Source organism: Apodemus sylvaticus, chromosome 15 (assembly GCF_947179515.1).
Source record: "Apodemus sylvaticus chromosome 15, mApoSyl1.1, whole genome shotgun sequence".
Lineage (NCBI taxonomy): Eukaryota > Metazoa > Chordata > Mammalia > Rodentia > Muridae > Apodemus > Apodemus sylvaticus.
Window position 1 is genome coordinate 22226308 of NC_067486.1, and position 27961 is coordinate 22254268.

The 27961-nt window shown below is 41.4% G+C and overlaps 1 protein-coding gene across 4 annotated transcripts in view; it reads left to right on the forward strand.

The window, feature by feature from the left end:
• The window catches only part of Nrip1 (nuclear receptor interacting protein 1), an 86102-nt gene that overhangs the window by 40341 nt on the left and 17800 nt on the right, over positions 1-27961 (forward strand). For 3 of the 4 annotated variants that reach the window (XM_052158034.1, XM_052158032.1, XM_052158033.1), the window contains exon 3: positions 3283-3401. The exons of the other annotated variant lie outside the window; for it this stretch is intronic. The gene's annotated coding sequence lies outside the window, so the exon portion shown is untranslated. The remainder of the gene's footprint in view (positions 1-3282; positions 3402-27961) is intronic. 4 annotated transcript variants of the gene reach the window in all.

Here is a 27961-nt window from a genome sequence, read left to right on the forward strand (position 1 = left end):
TGTTTATTGCTTGGGTTTTGCATTGAGCAGATGGTATTTGAGCATCTCGTAGGCAGCAAAGTCTTTAACCATTGGTGTTAACTGTGTTAACACCAGCAAGGAAGGGTTGTTTTAACTCTGAAACAAACTGTAATGCACATTAGTAACGGGATGGAGGGCACACCCGCATGACTTCAGGAGCTGTAGCAAGAGCAGTTGGTGATGTCCAGCACAGTGTAAAGCCAGTGACTGAAAGCAAAGCCAAGGGTGGCCAGGCAGGCGCAGATGGTGCTCCAGAACCACGCCTGCTGGTGGACGAAGGCTTTCCTCAGAAGACTTGTCCTGTTGTCCTCATTCAAACCACATCTGACCCACCGAGTCACTGGCTGAGACTAACTTATACATTTCCTTACATAAGAACTTTGAAAATGTTCATCTGTGGAAGTTGTTACTCTATGTTACATTTAAATATAGTTCAAAAGATGTATAACAACACTGGTGGATAGTAGAATTTATCGAAATGAATAGTTCTAAGATGTAGTGAGTGTCCACATAGATGTAGGCTTGATTTTATCTCCTCCATGGAAGAGACAGATTTCACCTGCTTCAGTGTTTTCCAATATCCATGTAGTTTGAGAGGCCTGGAGATGGATATTACTACAGAAGGGTGACTATTACTTTATTATATTATTATAATTTATTAAAAGTATTTTATATTATATACTATAATATATTATAATATAATATATAATATAAAATAAATAATATAATATAATGATATATTATATTATAATTATATAATTTTCTATAATTATATTACATTGTATTGTATTGTATTATATTAATTTAACACATCATTTCTAAGGCTTGGACTGTTTTTCTTTTTTTCAAGTTAAATGTTACCAGAATTTGGTTTCTTCTTTTTTTTCTTTTGTTTTGTTTCTTTTTGTGAAACAGGTCTCACTACACAGACCTTGGCCTTACAGAGATCTGCCTGTCCACCCCCGACCCCACAGCAGGATTTCTTCTTTAGCTTCTTTTTTTTTTTCTAACCTTTGTAACTTGGGGTAGCTTAAATTCTGTTTTCTCATCCATCAGAGGGAAATGATAACAGTTGGCTTATAGGGTTCTTTCCGTGTGCATACAGAAGGTTTTACGTTGTGCCAGACTCTGGTAACTGTGCTTGGGACTGTGAGCAAGAGTTTTGTTGCAAGGGCTCCTATACTTTACCGTCGTCAGCAGGCATGGACCGACCGTTTAATATGTTACTCTGCAAATCCTCCCTTTTCCTCTGGTCAGGAGCAGGTACCGTTCTTCATAGAGTATCCCTGTTTGGAGACCACACTAAGGAAGATATAGCGTGAACTGTAAAGCCCCATCTGTGCTGCGTTCTTAAACAGTCAGATCATGCTCTTCTTCCATAATTAAGGACCAAGTAATGGTTTTTCTCAAGAAAAGAAGAAATGTAATAACACTGAAAAATTAGTAGGATGTCAATGGTTTGATATTTGTCAACCAAGTCAAGGCCAACTTATTGGGAGTAGTTTTCAAGACTAGGAATTAGGTGTAGAGAATCCCCCAAGGTCTCTGTTACAGTCTAATAAATATAATTGCAAATGTGGTTGTTTGAAAGATCACCTGTGAATAACTTCCCTCTATATATAGTCAGGAAAAGTGATTAACCTCCCCCCCCCTTACTTTACTGAGAACTCCTGTCAGAATTTATGGGCAAGATCTGATTTGACTCCACAGTGTGGGAGCGTCCTCCGAGTCTGCTGTTCTCCTGTAACCTCGCTATAAAGGTTAGGCATGCTGGAGCCTACGAAAGTGCTCTGTAACTGGGAAAGCACGCAGCTTAATGATGGCTTCCGTGTTTTTCCCTGGTTTGCCCAGCCCTCCCTATTTAGTAGGTCATTGGTAGAGCAAGGTGGCAGCAGAACCACCTCTGACCTGGGATACTGCCTAGAGGCCTTCTTCCTCTGTACTTGGTCGGAGCAGGTCCACTTTTTCCTGGTATTTTCAGCTTTTATTTGTTAGAAATATCAGTTCATTGAAGAAAATTACAAAATATTTATCAACAGAAAGAAAAAATATGTCTTAATGCAGAAAGGATGCCATTATTTTGTATGGGTTTAATGCAAAAGTATTTGCATGAAATGTGTGGTTGTTTCTTTAATTCTTAATATATGTGACTCAGTAGAACTCAGTTTGCTTATGTAAGACTTTGTACATGATGCTGTCCTGTGTATATAGTATCTCATGGTGTAATAGATTATTGTTTAGCTACTTTTAGGCTTTTTTTTTATTTCAATATATATTAGTGATTTCTACTTTTTTGCTGTTAGAAATAATACATATTATAAATTTTTATTTTTGCTAATTACTTTTATCTCCTTCCATGTTCTTTGTTTTCTTAGAAAATAAGGTCATTCTTAGGATTAGGATTGCAACATTAAGAGGCATAAACCATGTTGTGGCATTTCAAGTCAGAATGAATCCAGCACCACCATTTATTGTAGCACCTGATTAAATTCCCACCTTGTGTACACTCCTTTCCCAGGAAACCCCATTGATCTATTTTTTTTTCCCTCATAGTAGATTAATTTGCATTGCCTAGGCGTGTATGCAAATAGGATTACACTTTGTGTTTTTTTGTTTAGTTTCTTGTACAAGATAATTTCTCTGTTGTTACTATTGTATAAATAACATCATAGAGTTGGACTCTATGTAGTTTATTCACCTCAGCTGGTCCACGTGGTTTATTAAAGTCTTCTCCAGTTTGAGGACTGTTAACATCAAAACTGGTTCTAGCTTTTCTCTCCTGTCATAGTAGACGGCTGATGCTTATTGTGTTGGGAAGGGTTAAATTGTTGCTATTTTGAAACTGAAGAAATTTAGTATGAGAGAAACTACAGTTGTTTTTCTTGTTTTCTTTTTTGGGCCATGTCTTTAGGGGTACATAGAATTTTGGGGGTGAATCATCATGGCTGAGTCTGTCAGGTCATGCGGAAATTTGCTGTGAACGTAGGTTTACAGGCACTTCATAGAAACAACACTCCCTTGTGATGGTTTACTTTGGCATAACGTCTTCTAATAATTAAGTAAATGTATTACTTCCATAGCAAGGAACTTTTGCATTCCTTTAATAAACTAATAAACATAAACAATTTATATTTACCTGTCAAATGACTCCTGCATTGAATTTGAGCAAGGAAAGATTCTGAGATAAATGTATTGACTGTCACAAATGTTTCTAAGTCTGGTTTGGAATGGTTGCCAAATTGTCCCTTTCCGGTTCTTAAGGTGCGCAGTGGACTGAGGACGACGGGAGGCTCTGAAGATTCCGATGACATCAGAGTTACTTTTCAACAACCTTCTCCGCTTCCTTTGCCACATAGCAGAGGCTCAGGCCGAGGCTGATGGTGAGAAGCTTTTCCCTCCTCTCTGGTTTTACCTTGGTGCCTTTAATCTGATTTACACAGTTCTTTCTTGGTTGTAAATTAGCTTACGGTTCCCAGCTATCTATTTTGTGTTTTATCTATATGAATGATCTCTTTAGGCAAAGAAAACACATAAGGTCCAATCTAAGGACTTTACAGTCAAGAATCAAATCAATGTAAGCAAACGGTGAAAGAGATTAAGGGCAAGAAAAAAAGCCAAAAATCAAAATTCTCATGAATAGGAGGATTCCTTCTGTAGTGATGGTCTGAGAAATGAAGACAGTGTTAGTGTTGATAATTTGTTTCTACCCAGACTCAGAGGTTGTAAAGCTGATATTTGCGAGAGTAATCCTACTCATGTACAAAGTTAGTTATTGTTTGGAGAAGAAAATAGAAATGTTTGGTTATTGTGGGGATGGCTTCATATTTTGGAATTGTATAAATTGGTTACCTCCTACAAGGCTCTTTTGAGAAATGATTAAATATTTGGTTTGAGTTAAAATAAATAAATAAAAAGAGATGGGTAAATAGTAAGTTCCAGTTGAATCTACGCGGCGGCTGTTTTTCCAGTATAAGTGCAGCCTCAGACGTTACATTTATTCCTGGCCTGTAGCAACCTGTCCAAGCTGGGGGAAAGCAGAATGTTCCAGTATTGTGCTTGTAAGTTCTCGGGACAAGTTCGCTTTCAGGTCCGAGACCTGGAAACTCTGGGCAGAAAAAGCAGCTCAGTGTGAAGTTGAGGAAAGGGTGGTCATTTTGAGCCACCTTCTAGTCTAAAAACCAAGCGGTGAGCTTAGCTTAATTGTTTTCCTTAATGTTTATATTTTCTTCTCGCCTCCCGAAGAAGAAAATCCTTAAAGCGTTCTGTTTTCAAAAGTGCCTGAAAGCAGCAGGAGTGAGCACAGAAGGTGTAATGAGTCTGTTGATTGCCAACACCCTTGTCACAAGAAGTTGCAGTCACTTAGGAGCTGAACAGGTGACAGCGATGGTGAGCAGATAAAACTACAGCCTCCTGGAAGTTCTGTAGCAAGGCAGCGCATTCAGCTGCTGTGGTAGCTTTCAGATCCCTCACCAGCCTTTAAGACAGGACAGTGCTGAGTTCCAGGCCAGTGAGGGACAGCCCAGCTCTGGGAAAGAGGTGTGTGTGTGTGTGTGGGGGGGTATCAGTGGAGATTTTTTTCCTTCTAAGGAAAGTAAGACTATTTAGAACAGCGGACAACTTTCAAAATACAAAAGATTAGTCATTGAGGATGATTTATTTCTTTATTTAAGATCTTTTACATATACTTAATATGAGTCAAGATTTTTAAGGTGAATATACCTGGCTTTTATTCTGTAAAATGTGTCTATCATTATTGGGGTTATAGCTTCTGTGTCCAATCCTAACATTGTATAAAACAGGGCCAGGTGGCAGAGGCATGTAGTACCAGCACACAGGATCACCCTTGCTTACTTACATAGTAAATCTCAAGGCAGCCTGAAATACTTGAGACATATATATATATATATTGTGTGTGTGTGTGTGTGTGTGTGTGTGTGTGTGTGTGTGTGTGTGTGTGTGTGTGTAGGTATAAGTATATATTCGAGCACCCGTTCATCGGAGCCATGGTCAAAAAGCCCGGGTGTGGAGAGGTGCTGCTTTGTGTCTGTAGCAGGCCCCCTTCCCATCAGTCAGGGGACTGTTTTATCCTAAGCAAGATGTGGTAGACGGTGTTTGACAAATTATGTTTTCTTTCATAGTTTGTCATACAACCACACTAAAGAAACCAGCGGTTAAACTTTTAAGAATGGTGATTTTTTTTGAATGAAGAAAAGAAGAAACAATTAGATTATCAAATATTCAAAGCTATATAAAACCTGGAACACATGAAGCTTTAAATGCCCTATGCCAGATTTTCCATATGTGTTAGCTCAGTTCTTTCAAGAAATGGTGTCGTTCTAGTTAGTACTTCACAAAAAAAATTTACCCTTAAGGTGAATTGTACAGGACCCCGGGCCCCACTCACTTTCCTTGTGTGATATTCATTAGTTTATTTTTTATAAAAAGATGATTAAATAAAATTGACAAGTGACTCTGAATCATTTTAGTTTAAATATGTGACCATAATAATTGTTCTACAGAAGGAAATGCTTTCTGTGATTTGCCTTTTCACTAGGAAATGTTGCATGTTAATGTATTTTTTCCTAGTCTGATTAAATTGTGGACGACTCCCAGCAAGTGTTTTGAGTATTCAACATTTATGTCAGAGAAAGAAATTTCGGTAAATGCATGAAAATGGACAGAGATTTAGTTGGTTACGAGAGATTGGATGTGAGGTTGGTAGTAAGGTCAGTGGAAAAAAATACACGGAACTGTCTTCCTAAAATGTGCTAATGCAGAAATTAACCCTTCTGGGATTGATGATTTCTTAGCATGTAAGGAAGTGGTCTCCCATTCTTCTGTTCAAGCCCCAGCCTCACATGTAGGAGAGAACATACTCTGTACAATTGTTCTCTAACGCACACAAACTGTGCCATCTGTGCTCGCAAAGACATTAAATAAATATATAAAAACAGAAACACCACTGAAAGAATCGTACTCCTTCAGATCCAGAGGCTTCCAGTGTGTGCCTGATATCATGTAAAATGCAGAATTGCCTAGGTACAATAAGCCATAGTTTATGTATATGCCTGTGATGATGTTTGATTTAAAGTTAGCTGTAATAAGAGCTTAGTAATAATAACTAATGATAAGACAATATAGAAATTAGCTATAATAGACCTTTTGTGGAGTTGTGTTTATCTTGATGCATCTTACACTGTGACTGTTCTGGGCCAAGATGACTTAAACTAGAAAGCAAAGCCGTGGCCAGGTAGAACTGATGTAGTACCCTTTGCTTAATATGGAACAGTTTGTGAAAGCATTTAAACTTCTACACAGTGGATGTGGGCAAACTCCAGATCAGTCAATTTAATTGGAATTAATCTCCATAAGTCAAGTTGGCGGCCAGCAGGCAGTTTCGCTGCCCCTTGGAGCTTCTCTGGCTATGGACAACCCTGGTAAGGAGATCTAGATCCTTGGCTCAAACGAAGTGTTGTTAATTTCCAACATTGCTTCCATCTACTTTAATTCCCTTCCTCACGGCCAGCCATCTTACTTCAGAGGCTAAGCCTGCAGTCTTTACCGAGGTCCTTGTCCCCGTGCCTCAGTCACCACATTTCCCCCCAAACTCCAATTGACTTGTGTTGTTTTTCTAGTCATTATATGCTTGAGTGATTCTCAAAGCTTAGCGATTATAGGAAAATAACAAGCCATTCTTAATTAATCCTGAGTTATCATTACAGTGGGAAAAGCATAATTAACATTTCTTCTACATTTGATATCTATAAAGAATGGCCTTCCCGTGACTCTTCTGAATAATTAATATGACTAACGTCATTTGGGAGGGAAATCCCTACTGTTCTAAACTTCCAGATGTGCTTAGAATTGTTGTTCTTCTGTGATTGGTTCAAATGACGTAAATAAAACAATGAAAAACTCTGGCAAACCAGCTTCAAGCCTGTCACATTCTTGCTCAGATCGTGGTCTTTTCTGTTTGGGTGGCTAACTTAAATGTCCTGATTTATCTGCACTGTTGGCCGCCTCAACTTGGCATGTGTCTAACAGTAAAACTCTTTATTTTGGTAGCAAACGTCCCTGCCTGGAATCAGGAGTCAGTCTCATTTTCTAACCCTGTTGGCCACTTTGTCATTCACTTGGTTCATGGGGTGGCCTGAGTGACCTGTGGTGAGAAGTCTCAGTCAGTGTCTTGCCACTGGGCCTTGCCATAGCTAGATGGTCTCTATGCTGGTGCTTTTAGTATGCGTATGTCTTAGTCAGGGTTTCTATCCCTGCACAAACATCATGACCAAGAAACAAGTTGGAGAGGAAAGGTTTTATTCAGCTTACACTTCTACACTGCTGTTCATCACCAAAGGAGGTCAGGACTGGAACTCAAGCAGGTCAGGAAGCAGGAGCTGATGCAGAGGCCCTGGAGAGATGTTCCTTACTGGCTTGCTTCCCCTGGCTTGCTCAGCTTTCTTTCTTATAGAACCTAAGACTATCAGCCCAGGGATGGCACCACCCACAAGGGGCCCTCTCCCCTTGATCACTAATTGACAAAGTGCCCCATAGCTGGATCTCATGGAGGCACTTCCCTAACTGAAGCTCCTTTCTCTGTGATAACTCCAGCCTGGGTCAAGCTGACACACAAAACCAGCCAGTACAGCGCTCGATAAGACTCTGCTTTCTCTTCTGTACGCTGTCCCGTTCAGTGCTGTAGTAGCACCTACTCTGTGGCTTTTCAGAGGCTTCTGTCTTGTCAGGGTGGACATTAAGTAAAGGGCTTACAGATCCCATGTCCCAGTCTTTCACCAGACTCAAGGGGACCATATGAGCACTACAGCCTAAGAAAGTTCCCAATTCTGGACAGAATCTGTGTTTTGAGGAGGTAACAATGTGTGTGGGAAGTGTTGTGTTGTGTGCATGCACCTCTTCCTTGTTCTCTTGGTTCCTCCATGCCCTAAAGTGTTCCAGTTGGCAAAGCACTTGATTGTCCCTTGAGCCAGGTCCCATGCCACATCTGTACCCGGGCTGCTTCGTTCTTTCTTCTCAGTGCTTTCTTGTTTTATTCAGGGCTTTGTTTAACTCTGATCTCAGTATGCTGTTGATTGAAAATCTTGTAAAGCCGGTTCAGGAGTCAAGGATGCCATTGACTATCCTTGTAGCCTTAGTTCTTACCACACCTGAGCTTCTCCATCAGCATTTGTGCATGTTGTTAAGCGTACCGTAAGGTAAGTGTGGAATGTTGCTGACTGCCAGGGAAATGTTTTCAGTCCTCTCTCATCTTCTGCTCATTTATGACTGCCATCCTTTTCCTTCCTCGACTGGATTGTGGGGAAATTTTGACACAGGGGATATCTTTCTCCCCCTTTCTTCTTTCTTACTTTGCTTTGTCGTCTTCAATGGTATGAGAGATTGGACTTATCTAAGGATTTGTGCACTGTGGGCAAGCACTCTGCCCCGGAGCCACACCCCTAGCTGAGATCATTCTTTATCTGTCATAGTTATAGTGGACAGCCTGGAAACTACAAAAATGTCTTTTGTTTGATGAGAGTCAAGATGTTGTTGCTTGGCTTTTGCTCTAGTGTGTCTGTATCTGGGGTTCCTGAACTTCTTAGGACCACTTCATATCCCAAATCTGTCAGGGATCCAGGTGAGATTTTATGTAGGGTCAGTCATAGCACCTGTTGTTTACCTATGAGAAATTTGAACTGAGAACATTTTGAAATGAAAAAATATTCAAAGATGCATTTCAGTAGCCATTAAAGCAATGGCATGTGGCTTCTGAATGGCACTGTGTACACACATTAGAAAGATGCCCCTAACCACATATATTTTGTATCATGAAAGTAATCTTGATCTCTTGTACATCCTGAATAAGGACCCTTGAGCACCACTGCCTCATATCCTGCGACCGCTGTTACGAGAATTCACATTGCCAGCAGACTGTTCTATACATTCCTCCTAATGCCACCTAACTTGTGTTTGTACATTTGTACATTTTCTTCTTAACTTCTACAGAGTTCACCATGTCACCCATTCTTCTATTAATGTCTAGACGTAGAATGTCCTGGAACCTATTACCAGTGTCAGCTTGGCAGTCATAAGACAGAGATGCTTACTCAAGAAGTCATTTTATTTGTGGATACTCATAAGGTCATTCCTAGTCAAGCACTCTGAGTAACCTTGGCTTTCAAAAGCTGTCCCTTTTTATGATTTGTGACACTCCATGCCCTTCTTGTGTGGAAATCTCACTCTTGTGATTATGGAAGCATGCTCATTAACGCAGTCCTTCCATGAAGTCCATGTCTTCTTTTGGGACAGTGGTAGGCCGGCCTCCGAGTGGTTCATTCTCCTTTCCTCTGTGTGCCCTTGCCTCAGCCTGACCCCTGAAGCTGGCTTGCCTTTGTGCTCTGGCAGATACTTCTTTGGCCCTAGTGACTCCTGCTCCCCACACCCCCCTGCTCTACCTTGGCTGACACTCTGTTAAATTCCTTCTGAGGTCTTAGCAGGACAGTCAGTCTCTAGAGTATTTAACGACTCCTCAATTCCCTGAGTACTGGGTCTTCCTGAGAGTTCTGGGAATGCTCCGTGTACCTTGTGGCTGGATGACAATCCCAAAATGGCTACTCATCAGACTCTTGATTTATTAACAGCTCATAGTCTCTTATTGTATGGTGATGTCATGACGTGAGCTGGAATTTGGGTCTTCATGTGATTACCAGTGATAATCTGAAAGCACAGCAAGAAAGCCACAGAACACTGGGAGTCCTTTAATCTTTTTTATTTTTTACTTGCTGTTGTTGTTGTTGTTGTTGTTGTTGTTGTTGTTCTAAGCATAGTAGGCCCTCAGTTAATGTTTGTCAAATATTTTTTTTCCTGAGCACCAGCAGCCATATAATAATTTCAGCTAGACTGCTACTGCAGCTTCTGACTCCTAGCTGAAAGAAATGTGCCTTTGAGGTGGGTGCAGTGACCCAGTCCTATAAATCTGGTACTTCAGACAGAGGCTAAGGCAGTAGAATCATGAGTTCAAGGCCAGCTGAGACTATGTAGGATGTAAGACCCTTTCTCAGAAACAAAAACAAAGAAAGAAAAGCAGAAATATGCCTTCACATTGTTTAAAACTGTTGCACACTGCTTTCATAATAAACAAAGCCTTTGCTGAGGATGAGAATATATTTGAATTTTCATCTTTTGCTGTTAATTAACATCTATTTTGTAGCACTCTTTATGTTCCACAAACTGCTTTCTCAATATTCCGTCCTGATTGTATTATTTTCCAAGCAGTGTTGACCTGGGATGCTCAGACCCTTTGACTCTTGACTTATTTGAACCAACTGGTCTACCGTATCTTCTCTCTAAGCCATCAACAACCCCACAGTTTCTTTTGTTTGTTTGTTTTGTTTTTTTACAACATTCCTTTAATCATATCATTTCCTATAAACCACCCATTCTCACCAGATAAAGGTCAGCTTCTTGCCTGGGCCTTGACTCAAAAGTCCTTGGAGCTAGAAGCATTGTTAGCTTAATCTCTAGTCACAATAAATAGCTACCCCTTCCTGTGTCACACCAACTCTGCTCTGCCTTCAAATCCATTTCTGTGGCCTAGAATGTCGCCTTTCTCTGGTGGTGGGCTATCTCTCATCTTTAGCCACATGCAGAGGACCAAAATCTAGGTTATCCCTACTCGTGTGTCCAGGACACTTGTTACATGAATGCTTCCAGTCTAGCACCTCACAGCAGATGATCCCTGCCCTTCTACACAAAGAATTAAAAAAAAGATGTGCTGTGAACAGTGCTGTTATAAACGTGCTAGGTCTTGCAGCCCTGGCCCTGTGTTTTTCGTAGCCACATACCTGAATTCATGTGAGTGGAGATGTGGTTGAGGGTCAGCAAGATTTGAACTTATTTATTCTGTTTTCTAAAAAGAAATAATTTACAACCTCTTGGCTTCTGCTGACTACGTGATTTTTTGTTGTTGTTCATCATGGGATGGGATGTGCACAAATGCAGGTCAGGGGACAACTTTGGTTTTGGTTCTCCCTCTCTGCCGTTATGTGGGCTCAAACTCAAGTAGCCGTAGCTTGTGCAACAAGCTGTTTTACCTGCTGAGCCATCTCACAGTCCAGTAACAATAGTACCCACTTCACACCACGAAACTGTGTTCTAAGTGCTAGAGCTGGTGTGTGTTTGTTTTTTTGTGTGTGTGTGTGTGTTTATGTTGTTGTTTTTTGATTTTTGTTTTTGTTCCCAGACCAGGTTTCTCTGTGTAGCCTTGGATGCCCTGGAACTAGCTCTGTAGACTAGGCTGCCTCTAACTCACAGAGATCCCCCTGCCTCTGCCTCCTCAGTTCTGGGATCAAACGTGGGCACAATTGTGCCCTGCTCTGGATTTTTGTTTTGCTTTGTTTTTTCTTATCATTTTGTTTGGTTATTACGTTTTAGAATAATGATTCTTAAATTTGCCAACGATATATATATATATAGTTTCCACATTCAAATCCAAAGGCACTGCATTGGGAAAAACCAAACATCAACTTTTCTTCAGTCTGTTTTTTGTTGCCCTAACAATACACCCTAGGCTGAACTCTGGAGGAGGAATGAGTGTGTTTCTTGGAGTTCCAGGTACTGAGCAGTCTGAGAAGACGATGCTGACTTTTGCTTAGTGCCTGGTGAAGGTATCATGGTACATTCTAAGAGTCATTGGATAACAAGCGAGGGGGGAGGGGCACTCACATGGTGAGAGTACTCAGAGCCCCGCCATTCTCCCTGCTGATTTCTTCCTTTATGGGGTCCACACATTTATGATGCCATTCCATTCTGTTAGGACCACCAGTGGGTGAAACCGAGGATGCAGTTTCTAACACATAAGTCTGGGGGCGTCACACTCCAGGCACAGCAAGGGAGTCTCGTGTGCTCGGCTTTCTCCTTTGGCCTGCACATGGAAAAGCCAAGTAGAGTGGAAAAGGGCAAGTTTGCTTCTCCTGACAAATAGCACAGCACTAAGCTAGCTTTACCAGACTCCTCTCAGGTCCACTTTCCCTATGCTGACGGCCCTTCCCAGGGTCTTTCTCTAGTCACAGGATGCTACTGGATCGTCATTTTAGCAAGGTATCCGCAATTGCACCAAGTCCGAGATCTAACCAGCCCGAAGCTTAATTTTCAAACACCGAAAGTCCTAGATTCGGGTCGATGGAGAGATTTTTCACAGTGCTGCAAATCTAAAAGATGTAGCTCTAGTTTTCAGGTTTCTCCCCATGACACTAAAGTATAGTCAAGGAAAAAAAAAATACCCAGCTTGCATTCATTATAAATAAAGCGGAAGGAGTGTTTACTTTTGAGGACTAATAGTCCCCCCCCCTTCTTTTTGTGATTTCTTGCTTACATAATTTGTTATGAAAGAGTGCCTCTAGGTAAGCCATCTCTCTAGAATGCCTGTAATGTCTCCTGTTCTGCTCAGGAAGGGTTAAGAGGAGACAGCATCCTGTCAAAGACCTTGTTTTTAATTTTGCTTCTCATACTGGCGCTGATCCTGCTAAGAGCAGCCCAGATTAGTTCGGGAAACCTTTGAAGAGATTTAAGATGTCCTTCAGCCAGTTTGAAGGTTTTTGTCTTGCAAATCCAGTACAAGGGCGCCTGCAGGCATCTCGACCCTTGCTGAGCTGCAGCAGCGGCTCAAGGTCACACTAACCCGCCCTGTGACATTCAACAACAACAGAAAAAAAATTATGCGGTGGAACTGCTTCAGCATTCAGCCAACCAACAACTTCCTCAGTGAGGGAACTGGGGAAGAAGTCTCTCTCCCCTCCCCCCATCCACTCTCTTTTTTGGGGGGTGGGGTGGGGGGAGGCTTTGTGAATTTTTTGCTGTAGGAAATAATCCCGGATTTCTGGTGTGTGTGATGACAAGGTCATTTCTTAATTAGAACACATGTAAAGAACAAAGCTAAATGGCTTCAAAACAGCTTTGTAGTTGATGGAGAGGATTTAAATTATTTAAAGAGATAGTCACCCATGTATGATGGAAACTGAATTCTAAAGGTATTAACTCCTTCCTCCCCGTCTACCTGCTGTTGCTTTGCATTCTTCATGCCTGACATTAAGGGGTTGTATTCTAAAATAAAATAAATTTGTCCAAGTGTCTAGTTTATGTTTTGAGACAAAGCATAATTTATAAATGTGAATCCTGAGAGAAAGTTTTAATGGAGTTTCCTTTCCGTGACATGGGTCCTGGAAATTTTATTAAATGGCTTGAAGAACTAGGGATGACCCTCTCTGGCAGCTGTGATTTATTTATACTGTACTGCAGGAGATACCATCTCCCTGATACCATCTTTCTCTCCTGACACACCCATTTCTGATGGAGATGCCTTGCTGGACATGTTAGCCTCTGTTTTGTTAAAATCACCAGCTGATACCTTTCAGGTTCTTCAAGTTTCCAAGAATTGATAGGGATTTAAAATGGACTTTACAAAATTTGTTTCTGAGGGCTGTTGACATGTTAAGGCTAATGACACCATGAATATTTGGCAGCCATGTTGGATTCGCTTTCCACTGAGGGTCTGTGCTCTGCTGTGGACCAGTGCTAAGTACCCAGTACCTCAATGGGATGCTAAGTACCCAGTACCTCAATGGGATAGACTCCAGGAGGGTCAGTGTCTTCTGCTTGGACTTCATGCGTGACCCTGGTGTAGTATTGGGGCCCAATAATGAAAGAGAATAATTTTATGGTCGTTATCTTTATAGATATTAGATATAAAAACCATTAAAATTGTTATTTCTTTATGTGGAAGAAAATCACATTTGGGCAGAGAAATTTGATTTGAGTTTTATGATATTGGCAGATGAATTTCTGCAGAATTCAGACCCTATTGCTTTTCTGCAAATAGGAGTGCATGGGAATCTCGTCAACTAGTGTGTAAAGATGTATTTTCAGTGTGAGTATTTTAACAGATAGTTTGGATTCTGTGAGCTACACTTAACATTTTTAAGTTGAGTGGATAACATGATAGATTGTATAAGAACTATCTAGAATTTACTAAACCTGTTATTGTAAGGGATCTTCTTCCCATCAAGAACCATTTGTATGAGTCCAGGAAAAGAAAAAGAAGCCCTACATGAGATACATAGTTTTAGCTATAGATATCTAAAAGGATTTCAGGTTTGCCAAGAGACTTATTAGAAGGGAATCTATATGCAAGGACTTGGTGCGTAGGCAGGGAAGCCTTACCCTTGCCTGGAGTCTGGTATGCCCTGAATGTCATGTATGACCCAAGCTCACCTGCTACTCGGCCTAATTTACTGTCCTAATTCATCGATTTGTTATCGCTAATTGTTCTTCATTTACTTGTGTGTAGTTTCCAGTACCTAAAGGGTTGAAAGGTTGCTGTAATTGGCACCCGCAGCTGCTCTTTCTTTTGACAGGGGATAATTTTGCAGCCTATGCTTTGTGTGACAGCTGCCTAATTGGGCATTCTCCCCTTGTAGCCAGCCTGCCTCCTCCAGCCTCCCTGCTGACAAATGGTGGTGGATTATAGATGAGGACAAGCTGACCTGTTCGACCTTGCTGAGACAGCGGGGAGGGGCCTCCTGCTACTTGAGGGAAGCTTTAGGTCATTTAGAGGACAAGGTCATGAGCCAGGTGGAGAAATGACATGATATCACATGACAGTAGCCTGATGACATGGTCAGCATGTCAAGGACAAAGGTATCAGTATTGATTAAGCTTTCTTGCAATACTTCACTGCATTCCCTATTTCTTAATTATTGCTCCCGAGGTTTTTTTTTTTTTTTTTTTTGGAAAGGGGAAGAACTCTGGGTGCAAAGGAAAGGCACAGAAGGAGCTAAGCAGTGTTCTTACTGTGCTGGACCATTTGTTTACATGAAAATAGACGTGGTTGGGGCACCGTCCTAATGAAGTTTGTTCAGTTAGATGGAGTGTTCTATTCTGCTCTTAATTATAGTTTAGTTTGTAGCCCTTTGACTAGCAGGACTTCTCAAGGTATCCAAACATTAACGCAGCCAAATTAAAATGAGGTAATGTGTGGTGTGTTGTTATAAAAGTATTTCCCCTCTGTCATTCCACTCCCCAATGACTGGCGTAGCTTTTGTGTGTTGAATAAAAGAAAAATAAGGCTAACTAAAGAGAACCTCAAAACTCTAGATTTAAGAGATCAAATACAGGACGGCTCCTCCAGACTCTAAAGTGTTACAGATACTCTTTTAAACCACTTCTGAGACCTGAGCATATTTTCAAATGGCATGGAATTATACTTAGTGTAATAGTTTCAAGATAAATGGAAATTCTCTCATTGTTATTAGTAAGACATGGGCTCTTTTTGATAGTAGTTTTGAGCTATTCCATTTTAAGCGTAAAATCAGAAGAATCCGTGCAGAATCTATTAACCCTATCATACTTGAAAGTTCTATCTGTGAGATGTGTGCTGGATAGCATAATTTGTAGGAATGTCTCAGTTTTGAAAACAGTGAGCCTTTTTTAACACAGAACAGATCATGATTCTCAGTAGTGGAAAAAGCAGTTGTTCTGCATGCTGTTAGGTAGAAGCCCTCGGTGGAACAGTGAGAAAATCTATCCCCCTGAGATTAAAAACTGAAGAATGATAAAATATGGTGTGTGTGTGTGTGTGTGTGTGTGTGCGTGCACTCACGTGTAAGATGATTTGCCTACATCGGGCTTGTGTTGACCTGTTCTCAAAGCCTGATTCAGGCTCGGTGGAGGATTAATCCTGTGCCCTTGTGCATGTACAGTTGATTAGTAGTTGTGGTTATCTCAGCAGAAGACATACCGCCCTCCTCCTTGTATTGGCCGGGACCCGGGCACTGGGGAGTCAAGACAGAGGAGAAAGAAGAGAGGTTTTGCATTAGTATGCTATGGAAGCCGTACTGTCTGCAGAACAAATTGACTGCTCTGGGTCCCTGTACCTGTGCTCGGCACCACTGCTGGGAAGGAAAGGTAGGGTTATGATCTGTTTGACTGTGTGACATATTGTGACACTCCAGGCATATCTAACATATGCTCTTTCTGTGGCATGTGCTGGATGTCTAAGGAAAGAATAAAAAAAAAAGAAAGAAATGAATGAAGTTGTATAGGAGCTACAGCATAGTTCGCTTCAGCCCTGAGTTCATTCGAGTAAGATAATTTTGCTAAAAGGCAGCCACTGGGAACGTAACCTGATTGATACTGAGACTCTGGAAAATCTCGAGGCGCTAATGTGTTTCCTTGCTTGAGATGTGTCATGCAAAAAATGAGATTCATGCTAACTCCGTGAGATTTCAACTATGGAGTGGGAGGGGCCGTGGGAACTGTTATGCACATAATTAGTTTAGGAAATTATTTTTAATATGTCCTATCCTTAAAGGTCCAGTGGCGTACAGAGGGTAAGTCAGAGATTTTTTTTTCAGGTTAGAAAGAAGTGAAGCTGCCACGTTGTTGTCTTAAACTATATTAAGAAATGTGTTATCTAGTTTGTTCTTCCAATGGTTCTTCTAAGAACAAACTCTATAAACATACTCTTAGGGTTCTGTGGTAGGAAAAGGAATTATGTGGTGCTTTTTTTTTTCTCTCTCTCTCTCGTGTCTTTTTGAAAAAGAAATCTATGACTTATTTTCTGATAGGGACTTGTAGTGGGCAATTCAGGATTGGGATACATGAACTGAATGGATGTTGTAGAATTTTTAAATGCAATTCATGTAAGTGCAGTAGGAGTTGGACGTCACATCTGTCTGAGGGCATCACATCTGTCCGAGGTACTCCTGAACGTGGCCACTGCATGTTTGACTGTGTGGACGTCTGTCCTGTGAGGGGAGGGCCATGCTCCCTCTTGTCTTAGCCCCTTACCTCACGTGGTCTCCTGGTGCCCTTTGTCCTCTCTGCACACATCTCAGTCTACTGAATATCGCCTGAGTGCTGGATCCGTGGCTCTCACTGTGTGATGAATTAAAGATGGTTCATTGCTTACTTTTATTTTGTCAAAATGAATGTATAGCTTTGCTATAGCCTACAGGCTTGCTTTCGTGAATGAACGCAGGATTGTTCTGTGTATGCTAACCTCTAGGCCTCATAAAGACTTCCTGACACTGACAGAGCTTTATAAACTGTAGGCAGTGATGGGGGTTAGCCCCTGTGTTGTTCAGAGGAAAACGGGTGACTAGGGGAGCATTTCACACATTTGTAAACACCAACACAAAGACACAGATTCTGACATAGGACAGTAATGAATATCAACTGCTTCAGGCCATAATGATTGGCTGGCGAGGATATGAAATAGTTTTAAAAATTTTTATATTACATGGCAAAATATATACTTAGCCTTAAATTGATTATAGCCATTGAAGGTCTCAGTGCTGTATTTTAGTGCAACTAGTTTGTGGTTTACTTACTATCAGAAAAGATGAACAGATAAGCACAGAAAGTCAGAGCCCCCCAATATTTTATTTTCCAGGATAAGAAAAGTTGTTAAAGTCATTGCTGTTTTTAGTTTTACATTTTCTCATTATTTTAAAATTTTGATTACAGTGTTGGAGTGTTTTCCCTCTTTTCAAAAACTTGTATCTTGTATTAAGTTTGTTCTCGGACAGTGTCACACAATGCAATCTTGTTCCTCTGGCCCCACCCACCCCACCCCATCCACCCCACCCACCCTCTCACATCTCCCTTCCACTCTTGTCCACACTGTCCTTCCATTTCCACTTACAACTCATTTTCTCATTTTGTTTTTGTTGTTGTTGTTGTATGTTTTGTTTTTGTCAACAAGTTGTTTGAGGAGTGACCGTGTGACCGTGGATTTGCCAGTGTTCTTGGGAGCATGATGGGCTCGCCTTGGGAACGAGACTGGCAGAGCCTTGGGGAGCAGGGAGGAGGGTTAGCGGAAACAAAGGTTGAATGGAAAATCTTCATGGAAGCCTGCTGTATTGTACTCCAGTGACGGTGGGGTGGTAGCACATGGCTGAGGAAAGCTGGGTGTAAAAGCCAAGGGCTTCTTAAACAGAATTCCCAAGACTTCCTTCTGAGTGTTGGTCTTTCCCACCTTCAGAACAAATACCAGGTGCATATATATACACAGAGAGAGGGAGAGGGAGAGGGAGAGGGAGAAGGAGAAAGAGAGTAAGGCTAATTTTGCCATATATATGTATATATTATATATGTGTGTGTGTGGTGTATGTGTATATATGTGTGTATATATGTATATAATATATAAAATCATGCATATATGTACATATATACCATCATAATTAGCCAAGGAAAATAAGGATAAAAGGATAACCAAAGAGAAGTTTGATTTTTATATTTTCTAGTTTCTTATCAAGGAACCAAGGCTCTGTTTTGTTTTTCAGAATATCCGTAGTGCTTACATGTTGTCTGGTACATAGTAGCTACTCAATAAATCGATGAACAACTGAAGATAGACTAGATATGAAACCCTTTCCCACACACATTTCCTCTCTTTTGTCTGCTTCCATCTTCTGTTGGCACTGTGTCCATGGAAGTGAGCTCTTTAGCATCTTTTGGCTTCTAGAAGTATTGTAGGTATTAAAGGAACAGGAATTCAGTTTTTTAGAACCAACTACACAACACCATTTCTTCTCTTTGGCTTCTTTGTCTTGTTCAGATGTCTGACTAAGTCTCACTTCGGTGCCCCTCAGTTGTATGCTTAGGGGACCTTTTCCACAGCAGGTACCTGCTCTTCCCCCCTGCCTATCTGCTGATCTATTGTGGTACTAAATATTTTTTAAAGCTGATTTCATTTGTGAATTTACCTGCTTGTTAACTAATATCAACTAGTTTAAAAGTTTAGGAAAATTGTATGCCAACTTTAGTCAGAGAGCCCTGGGTAATTAGGAAGGAAGTAAACATTTAGTTTTGATAATTAATCGAAGCTATGCACTTAAAATTATTCACGAGAACAGCATAATGTGTGTGACACCTTTCCCAACCTACGTAATAAGTCTGCTTTTGTTCGTATTTGGCATTTAACGTTATGTGGGTATGAGCCAGTGCACCATAAACCCCACACCAAGGACATCAGGAAGGAAAATAAAAAAGGCAGAACATGACTGAAAGACAAGTTTGAGCTTTATCATTTTTGTTTTTTATCATTCGAAACCAGAAACACAGGAACTGGTGTCAGAGGTCGTGTGATCACTGAGAACACCAGGCTTCATACATGTTGTTTCATATAGGCAGCTTAGCACCTAGTATGGACATGACACGTACATCACCTGGCTTCTTGGAACTAACTTTCTGTCCTAGGGTATCAACTGTGTTGAATTTATTTTACTAAAATATTAATACTATTCAAGTTTTACACTTGGAGTCACAATTAAATTAGTGTATGACTAAGTAGACTATAAATTGAAGTAAAAATGGCACTGCGTGCACACATACATGTATGCATGCAGTGTGTACATATTACTACTTGCTATTATGGACTGCCTCCTAAGATTATAAAACCAGAATTATTTTCATGCCAAGGATGGGTGACAAAGTACTGTGTACCCCCAAGAAAAATAAAAGCTTTAAAGATGATTTTATAGAGACATGTAATAAATTTCTGAATAGTATATTCATAAACACACTGTAGTCTCTTGGTAACTAAAACTTCAGGACACTGTGTTCTTTAGTGGCGTACTCCTCTCTGAGCAGAGAGAGGAAGCACTTGCTAGACGTAGAGTCTTCAAGGCCAGTTACATACTGAGCTGTCAAATTCAAGAAACAGTACTCATTCTGATGTTATGGAGGCTTCAGGGGTGGACTGTAAGAACTGGATGAGCCCCCCCCCCCCCCAGAACGTGATTTAGCTATGGGTGTGTTAGCCCTTCATCTATCTGGGTTGATATCAGTGCCGAGGTTGTGTTTACAGGGGAGAAATGAGCAAGGAATTAGGGATTTTTTTTAGAGAGCTAAGTCAACTGTGCATGGAGGCATTGAGAAACCAGTGGGAGACGGGCATGTGGGTGGGGGACTTAGCCTGTCACACAGGTAAGGCTAGTCGCTTACAAGTCATAGGGTTGTCAGTGTAACTGTTTCTAACCCTTTCTACCCCATTCCTTTATGGAAAGGAAATCTCCAGGCCTGGGACCTTTAGGCCCACAATTGTGCAACGTTTACAAGCAAATTGCCCTCCAGCGCTGTGTCCCCCACTGAAAAGATACAGGATGGTCATGGAGCATTGTGTAAGAGATGGTGACTTTTCAGGGTTGTCCCATGTCCCATGTCCCATGTCAGACGGATGCGCCTCCCCAGATGTTTTCCTATTCCACTCTTCCTATGACTAACAGGATGACCAGGTCGAATACTGCGATATATCTAATAGCTGCTCTGGGCCTCCAGAGTTACTGATGTGATTTTCCTTTTCAGAAGTAAAAACCCTACTGGTATTTTTACTGGTTTCAACTATTAACTTGTGCTCAGACCTCAGGCCTGTGGCTCAGTGATAGTATGGGTCTCCCAGTGTGCCCATTTTGCCTCTGTCACATAATTTTTATTTACATTTGTTTTTAATTAAGGTATCAAATCTGTACATAATTTTTAGTGAGCACATGCTCGTGTGCCCGTGAACCATGACTTTCAGTCAGAAGCACAGTGAAGTTTGGGGAAACATGAGCAGCAGAGTGGAGAAAGACTTTTTCCTCACTTCGTACGTAGCATTTGCTTTCTTCCTCATCCTCCTACTTCGTCCTCCTGTTCCTCCTACCCACTCCTCATCCTCCTTCTCCCCCCTTCTTTTCCTCCTCCCTTCCTCCTCCCTCCTCATCCTCCTCCTGTTCCTTCCTGTGCTTCCTCCTCCTTCTCCTCCTTCCTAGTCCTCCTCCTCCTCACTCCTCCTTCTCCTTCTCCCCACCTCCTCCTCCTCCCCCTCCTCCTCCCCCTCCTCCTTCCCCCACCTCCTCCTCCTCCTCCCCATCCTCCCCCCACCTCCTCCTCCTCCTCCTCCTCCTCCCTGTCCTCCTCCCACCTCCTCCTCCCTCCTCCCTCCTCTTCCTTCTTCTTTTACTTGAAGAAATTTCTGAGCATTTATAGAATTTTGGGTAGTTTCTTTTTATTTTTAGAGAAGATAGGCACGGTATGACTGTTCAAGAATAAACGCCCAGCGGAATCGCAGTTGGGTGGGCTCCGCTGACAGGCAAGAGGCTGGGAATGTTAGATACTCCTGTGAGTTTAAATAATGTTTTTCTTCTTCATCATACAGTATTCTGGTTGTAAAAGGAGTGTTTATTAATTCCGTGGGGCATGCAAGCACGGTACTTAAAGAAAAATAACAATTTCACTTATAAAACACCATCATTTGTTTTACATGACAATTTGAATCCTTTGTGAGTCAGCTATACCCATTGTTTCCTGGGATTGTGTGTGTGTGTGTGTGTGTGTGTGTGTATACACGTAAGGACTAGACATGCATGTGCTCACACAATGTGCCTCATATGTCCTCTTGAGAAGTGTAAACACAGCTTTTCCTCCACAGATGAGTTTTCTTACTTTGTCACAAAACCATTTGAGGAAGCAGCAAGGGCCTTGTTTGTGGTTGTGAAAGTTCTTTCCTATAAACAGAAATGTAATCACTTTCATTATTTTATTATAAACTATACTCAAGTAACTTATGGATTACTGAAATACCTTTGTCTCTTGTTTATCTTAAAGAATTTTATTACATTTTGCAAGATATTCAAAATGAGAATTGTGAGTAAATTGCTCAGAGTAGGGAGAAGAAGAAAAACGTCTCAAAGGAAATATAGTTGTTTTAAAAAATAAAAACAGAAAAATAAAACAAAAAAAATGGATGAGGTCACTTACTGTCGTAAATGTAAATGAACAATATTTTTTAGTCCACTTGCAGTTTCACAGTCTTTAATTAGTTTCTTTGCCTTGAACAGACACCAAAGCCAAGGCAACTCTTATAAGGACAACATTAATTGAGACTAGCTTACAGGTTCAGAGTCCAATCCATTATCATCAAGGTGGGAAACATGGCAGCATCTAGACAGGCATGGTGCAGGAGTTGCTGAGAGTTCTACATCTTGTTCTGAAGGGGACCAGGAAAAAACTGACTTAAGAAGCTAGGAAGAGGATCTCAAAGCCCATCCTCACAGTGACACACTTCCTCCTACAAGGCCACACCTAGGTTAGGACCATACCTTTTAATAGTGTTATCTTCCATGGGCCAAGCATATTCAAACCACCACATTCACTGCCGGGCCCCTGTAGGCTTGCTCTAACACATGGGTCAGTCTGGACCGTACTTAGCCATAGCATAATGCAAAATACATTTGGTCCAACTTCAAAAGTCCCATCATCTTTATCAGTCTCAGCAATGTTAAAAGTACAAAGTTCAAGTCTCTTATTAGATTCATCAAATCACTTAACTGTAATCTGCTCTAAAATCAAAATCAAAAAGCAGATCACATACCTCCAGCACCATAGAATATATGACCAAAACGACATTGTGAGGAAATGCTGGACCAAAGCAAGACCAAAAGCCAAATGTTGGGCAAACTCCAAACTCTGCATCGCCATGTCTGATATCAAAGCAGTCTTCAGATCTCCAACTCCTTTCATCCTCGTTGACTGCAGCACACTTCTTCCTCTTCGGCTGGTTCCACTCCTGTTAGCAGCTTTCCTTAGCAGGTATTCATGGCACTGGCTTTATAGTGTCCTTTTAAAATCTTTTTCCTGCACACATGGCCTGTAAGAATGTTGTAGGGAAATTGAGTGGAAGTGTGATTTTTTTCCTTTCCATAAAAGAGTATATTAATTCTTTGAAAAATAATTTTATTACTTTTAATCATGTGTATGTATGTGCATCTGGGTGTAGGTGTGTACACATGAATACCCATGCTGCAGAAGCTAGCAGGTTGGAATCCCTTCTAGCTAGGATCCCCTGTAGTCATGGGCAGTTGCCAGCTGCCCACCATGAAAGTCAGGAATCAAATTCAGCTCCTCTACGAGAACAGTACTTGCTCTTGACCACTGAACCATCTTTCCATGCCCCCCTATATTAGTTTCTTTATTAGAAGAAATCGTGGGAACTTGGAGTCATATATACTTTCCTTTTAATATCAGATATATTAGCATTAAAACTTTACTACAAAAAGTCTGCAGTGTTATTCAGAAGTGCTTCTTCCTTTTTTTGTTAAGATCAGAAGGAAGATCAAATAGGTGTTTTATTCCATCTGGAGTGGGCAGTGCGTGCTTATGCCTGGAAGGAAGGTCTGTGCTGCAGAGCAGAGCGGTCCAACCAAAGGCAGAGGGATCAGATTTAGCTGTGCCAGCCCTTGGTAATAAGGAGGTGGAATATCCAGAAATACGCAGTGGGATCTTAGCGAGGCTCTTCTGGAGCCTTCTCCTTTTAAATGAGAAAAGCAAAAGACGCGGAGGAGATGTTTTGTTTTTCTTCAGTATCTCTGGTAGTGCCCGAGTTCTGGTAGTGCCCGAGTTCAAAAATTGGCCCGCGTGGCCCACTCTGTGCTTCTGTCTTTCCTCCCAGCCTTGACCTGTTGGCAGAAGGCAAGGCGCAGGAAGGAAGTAACACAGGGTGGTGCACCCAGAGAGCCGTAGCAATAGAGCTTCTGCGTCAGCCTGCCCAAATTCTTCTATTGTGGAATAATTAATGCGTCTAACTCTGCAGTTTGGCAACGTTCAGGGTTATAATATAAACCAGGAGCTTCCAATGGTTATGAACGAGTTGGAGACTTGTAAAGGCCCAGTAGTGGTTTATGGTAGCAAAAGAAATGACAAGTTTCTGGAATGCTTAGATACAGCCAGCCTTAGTTGTTCCGGAGTAACCCTCCCCCATCCTGTTCCACATCAATGAATTTTGACATAGAGTGAAGACTGCATGCTGTGAGATACAGTGAATATTTTCTGTGCAATATGAGACCATATTTGTCTGAGGATATTACAAGGTGGCTAAATCGTGATGTATCTCACTACCTGAGGAAGAAATGTGTGGGAGGCGTTTGCTAGCCCATGTCAACTTAACCATCTTTTTCAAGTTTTGCTTGGAATTTTCCATATCTCCCTGCTCCCTCAGTGCAAATCCCATTGTCTCCTTTAGTGCCTCAGCACCTCCTTCAGATTCTTACCTTCGCTTCCTGGCCTGGACTCCTAACATATTATACATGTAACCCCAAGATCGCCTGCCAGGTACAGGTGTTCCCTCTGTGCTGGCTTTTCTCTTATTGTCCAGGGTTCACTTGAGCCTTGCTCAAGACTCAGCATCTAAGGCTTGGAAAACCCTGCTCTCTCCCATAGTTGAGCATGGATACTGCATTGCTTAACTGCATTAACTGCATTGCAACCCATGGTCGGGGGGGATGGCTCAGTCTTTAAAGACTAGGCTTACAACCAGATGTATAAGAGTCACCCACCCCAGTATAGCATTTCCCAGGGTTATGTCTGTCTGTCTGTTTATTTGTTTGTTTGTTTATACTATTTTGTCAAGGAAAAGAGGCTGGAGGTGCTAACGCTATAATTCAACTACTTTTCACTTCATGTTAGAAGCCTTCCTAGTTCTGAATGCCAGGAGTTTAAGCCCTGGAATTAATCAAGTGGGAAAGCAACACATAAACCCTGTATACAAGAGGAGGACCATCTGCTTCCCTAATGCTGAGTAGCACTGTGTGGTCACAGGTATTGGGCAGCTCTCTTGAATGTGTGACTTCGAGTGAGTGAAGGGAAACGAGCAAGGCAGGAGGATGCACGTGTTCGGGCATTGTCCCTCTTTCTTGGGTTGATGGGAGGACCCATATTTTCAGTGTTTGTGGGAAAAAAATTGTCCATGCCTGACCTGGATATTTGCATGCTAATAGTCTTAATTGTCTTCTTTATGAATATGAGAATTTTATATATACATATATATATGTATATATATATACATTTATACATTTACATATATGTATATATAAAATTCAGCTCTGGCTCCCATATGACCACTCCTGTTCACATATGCACTGGCAAATACATGACACACACACACACACACCCTTGCACCTGTGTGGTACTTCCATTAATGTATATGCAGTAACTTCAGAGTCACTAAAATTGCATGGCTCATATGAAAACAAAAATGTATCTACTTTCAAATTTCATAGGACAAAAATTAATAAGTGCAGGTACTGACGAGTTATGAAAGAGAACATAAAGATAAATGTTTTCCTAATCTGACTCTGTCATGAATTTTTTGCAATTGTTTTTGGTGATGGATAAGTGTATAAAACTATATTCGATATTGGAAGTATAAAATCTACTGTGTTGCTCCATAGATTCTAAAAGATTCTAATGCCTATTATATATAATATATATGTAATATATATGTATTATATGTATATGTGTGTATATATAATAAAGTTAATTTTAAAGTTTTTAAATACATTTAATGGGATACAAGGGAAATAGAAAAACCATTTGAAGTAAAAAGTTCTTCAACATCACTGAGTTTCACACAGCTGTGGGGGTAACTTCAGGGAAGGACATGTGTAGCCAGCTGGCCTGTGCTGGCCTCCTTCCCATTCCTGCAAAAGATATGTTATTCCCTCCCAGGGTAGCTCAGGCAAAGAGCTGATTATGGAATTAAAACAACCAATGTCCAATTAACCCCTGTTTTGGTCAGTGTTTTCTACACAGTTTGAGTAATTGGCAGCCTTTCAGTCCATCAGGGGAAGCAGCTGCTTTCTTGGTTAGTGCTGACCCCCGGGAATAAAATATCCAAAAGGCTGTTATCATCAGCTCAGCCCCTACAAACTTCAGTGTGACCTTGGACGTCCTAATTTTCTTCTTTGTGTCATTAGCTTTCCTTTCTTGAAAATGGGAGGTGTGTATTGCTCTTTAACCTCTCATGAGGGAAAGTTATTAAAGAAGAGTGAGAAAAATAGCACTTGTATTGGCAGACTTCTTCAGGATCGTAGATTAAAGATGTAGTTTGCCTTCCACATTATGAATATGTTATGTCAGCAAAGGTGTGAAGACATGGGGCAGACACTCGCTGGACCAAGCTCGAGTGCAGGGGGGTTACAACAATGCGCCAGATCTTCAGGGACATGACAGCTTCTGCAGCTGGGTTCCTGTTCCAGGCTAATTCTCTGTCTTACACTTCTCCCAGTGTGACTCCGCCACTCCCCTCTCTGCAGGAGCACTCTTAGATACTTGTGAAATGTGACTTCATCAAGGCCACAACTAATGACACTTTCTTCCTCCGTGTTCTGCATCCTAGGAACAGAAGGGCTTTGGTTAGATTCACCAGTACCTTAAGAAGATGGTCTAAGGAATACTAGCCATCTTTCATAGGTGCAGTTTCTCCTTGCTTTAAACCTATATTGAAAGATTCTAAGATTGCAGAATTTCCTAGGTGAAAGTCTGTCATGGAGCCAAGTGCCCCTCCCCCCCACATACACATTGAATACTCGGAACGACTCAACAGATAATTTCGGGACCTGTAAAATATGGGGATACAAAGGCACGCGCAGTCAACCCATTGCCTAGGAATCTGATAGGGAGTGACCAGCAAGCCAAAAAACAAGTCAAAGAAGCCAGGCATGGCAGTTAATCCCTGTAATCTCAGCAGTCAGAAGGTTAGGGCAGGATTGTGAGTTACACAATCTGCGCTACATATTAAGACCGCCTCAAAAACAACTTAAGAGAAAGTTCCCTGTTTTGGTGCCATGTTATCTATCCATAAGTAACAGAATCATTAACACTAGTGTAGAAAAGCTAGGTAACTAGTAAATATTTCTACAAATATATATAAATCTATACATATATGTGTATTTATGAGGCAGACGCTATTCTTTTTCCACAGTTTAAAGAAACGGACGCCCAAACTCAATTATGTTGGCCTGGGTTACTCACCTGAGTTAGAGTCAAGAACCAGATTACCCGAGTGCCTTCCTCCTCAGTGTTCTCTGTAGCCTTTCTAAAATAATTTAAACAACAACAACAAAAGAAAAACAAACAACCCCCCCTAAGAGATTAGAATAGCAGAGATAAGATTTTAGAATGGGAAAAGCAGCTTTAAATTTCCCAAGTGCTGCAAAAGCATCTGCTGGGCCACATGTTCTCAAGCACCTTTTTATCCTGTCTGCAGCAATCTGATGTAGGGAGAAGCTGGAATTCCAAGGACCTTCATTTGGTTCCCAGCCAGCCACCTGCTGAAGCCATCCACCAGTCTCTTAGTCCTCGCAAACACTGGTACCCTTGCCTGGTGAGATGTGAATGAAGGTAAATACCACATCAGCCACTTCCCAAGGGAAATCAAAGAAAATACAGCCCGCTGCTTCCTCGGAGCAGGAGATACAGCTGAAGCACAGGCTTGGGAAAGCAGAACTTTGAAAGGCATAGTAGGCTTAGTAGAGTCAACAGTTTGTGACAGTGTTCCTGTGAGTTTTTTAACTGCTATTTTGACCAGTCAAGAATTTGTAGCCGGGCGTGGTGGCGCACACCTGTAATTCCAGCACTTGGGAGGCAGAGGCAGGCGGATTTCTTAGTTCGAGGCCAGCGTGGTCTACCGAGTGAGTTTCAGGACAGCCAGGGCTATACAGAGAAACCCTGTCTCAAAAAACCAAAAAGAATAAAAAAGAAAAGAAAAAAGATTTTGTTTTAAAAAAACAAAAAAGGGACTTTGCAGAATCCAAACACTTGGAGCATTGGTTCTCTTTCTGTGCCCTTTGGCCTTTGGTAGACTCCTGTCAACAGATGTTTCTGTCTCACCTAGACATTCGGTTAAGAGAGCTAGCCAGTGGCGTGACACTGCTGTTTGCCATGAACAGCATTGTTTCCTGTGTCTCCCAAAGGACAGGTGATCAGACCAGACTGGGAGTGGGGGGTGGGGGGGGTGGGGGGCGTCTGCTGTGGAGATGGCTTAGTCCACGCCAGGAGTGCTGCATTCCCCATGGGGACTTGAGTTGGATCCCAGCACCCAGATGCAGTGGTGCACATTTATAATCCGAGT